Consider the following 2,500-nt stretch of genomic DNA (forward strand, 5'->3'; position numbering starts at 1 on the left):
GCTTGCCTCGACCACCATCGGCACACGCTGGGCCCTTGTGCGGGCGCTTGCCTCGACCACCATCGGCACACGCTGGGCCCTGGTGCGGCCGCTTGCCTCGACCACCATCGGCACACGCTGGGCCCTGGTGCGGTCGGTTGCCTCGAGCACCATCGGCACACGCTGGGCCCTGGTGCGGGCGCTTGCCTCGACCATCATCGGCACACGCTGGGCCCTGGTGCGGGCGCTTGCCTCGACCACCATCGGCACACGCTGGGCCCTGGTGCGGCAGGTTGCCTCGAGCACCATCGGCACACGCTGGGCCCTGGTGCGGTCGGTTGCCTCGAGCACCATCGGCACACGCTGGGCCCTGGTGCGGGCGCTTGCCTCGACCACCATCGGCACACGCTGGGCCCTGGTGCGGCAGGTTCCCTCGAGCACCATCGGCACACGCTGGGCCCTGGTGCGGTCGGTTGCCTCGATCACCATCGGCACACGCTGGGCCCTGGTGCGGGCGGTTGCCTCGACCACCATCGGCACACGCTGGGCCCTGGTGCGGCAGCTTGCCTCGAGCACCATCGGCACACGCTCGGCCCTGGTGCGGTCGGTTGCCTCGAGCACCATCGGCACACGCTGGGCCCTGCTGTGGCAGGTTGCCTCGACCACCATCGGCACACGCTGGGCCCTGGTGCGGGCGCTTGCCTCGACCACCATCGGCACACGCTCCGCCCTGGTGCGGCAGGTTGCCTCGACCACCATCGGCACACGCTGGGCCCTGGTGCGGGCGGTTGCCTCGACCACCATCGGCACACGCTGGGCCCTGGTGCGGGCGCTTGCCTCGACCACCATCGGCACACGCTGGGCCCTGGTGCGGCAGGTTGCCTCGAGCACCATCGGCACACGCTGGGCGCTGGTGCGGCAGGTTGCCTCGACCACCATCGGCACACGCTGGGCCCTGGTGCGGGCGCTTGCCTCGAGCACCATCGGCACACGCTCGGCCCTGGTGCGGTCGGTTGCCTCGAGCACCATCGGCACACGCTGGGCCCTGGTGCGGCAGGTTGCCTCGAGCACCATCGGCACACGCTGGGCCCTGGTGCGGGCGCTTGCCTCGACCACCATCGGCACACGCTCGGCCCTGGTGCGGTCGGTTGCCTCGAGCACCATCGGCACACGCTGGGCCCTGGTGCGGCAGGTTGCCTCGAGCACCATCGGCACACGCTGGGCCCTGGTGCGGGCGGTTGCCTCGACCACCATCGGCACACGCTGGGCCCTGGTGCGGGCGCTTGCCTCGACCACCATCGGCACACGCTGGGCCCTGGTGCGGGCGCTTGCCTCGAGCACCATCGGCAGACGCTGGGCCCTGGTGCGGCAGGTTGCCTCGAGCACCATCGGCAGACGCTGGGCCCTGGTGCGGCAGGTTGCCTCGAGCACCATCGGCACACGCTGGGCCCTGGTGCGGCAGGTTGCCTCGAGCACCATCGGCAGACGCTGGGCCCTGGTGCGGGCGGTTGCCTCGACCACCATCGGCACACGCTGGGCCCTGGTGCGGGCGCTTGCCTCGAGCACCATCGGCAGACGCTGGGCCCTGGTGCGGCAGGTTGCCTCGAGCACCATCGGCAGACGCTGGGCCCTGGTGCGGCAGGTTGCCTCGAGCACCATCGGCACACGCTGGGCCCTGGTGCGGTCGGTTGCCTCGAGCACCATCGGCACACGCTGGGCGCTGGTGCGGGAACTTGCCTCGACCACCATCGGCACACGCTGGGCCCTGGTGCGGCAGGTTGCCTCGATCACCATCGGCACACGCTGGGCCCTGGTGCGACAGGTTGCCTCGAGCACCATCGGCACACTATCGGCCCTGGTGCGGGCGGTTGCCTCGACCACCATCGGCACACGCTGGGCCCTGGTGCGGGCGCTTGCCTCGAGCACCATCGGCACACGCTGGGCCCTGGTGCGGGCGGTTGCCTCGAGCACCATCGGCACACGCTGGGCCCTGGTGGGTTTAGGCACATCTTCAAATTTCTGCCGTGCCAATGCCATTTTTATGGCTTGTAAATTCATACAATGGTCCCCTAAGCCTTCACGTGAAGTTTCGTTGGAAGATGACTCGTTTTCTATTTTTCACGATTTTCGAAACTTTTTGCGGTTCGGGATTTTTTAAAATTTTTTTATAAGGCTTTTTGGCCCCAAATTTTGTAGGCATGATCCTTCTATTTTTGTTGGCATGCACAAAAAAATTCAGCTAAAAACTCGAAGTAGAGAAGATTTTGTGACCGTTTGAAAAAAGTGTCCCCATTTCAGACACTTTAACGGCTACTGGTAGCAAACCTGTAAAATCTCAAATGCTCTTTAAGGGGGTGTGAATTCTCAGAGGTTTGATGAGGGATAGGGGGCCAACACAAGGCCAAGTACCAGCACCCATCGCACATCATGTGCGCACACCCCCCCGGCCCCCCTCCCAATCGCCGGAACCCCAATGCCGCCGGTCAGGTTCTCCGGCGGTACTCCGGCGATGCTCCGGCGA

Source organism: Durio zibethinus, unplaced genomic scaffold (genome assembly GCF_047325235.1).
Source record: "Durio zibethinus cultivar Kanyao isolate XHJ-2024 unplaced genomic scaffold, ASM4732523v1 HiC_scaffold_402, whole genome shotgun sequence".
In the NCBI taxonomy this organism is placed as follows: Eukaryota; Viridiplantae; Streptophyta; class Magnoliopsida; order Malvales; family Malvaceae; genus Durio; species Durio zibethinus.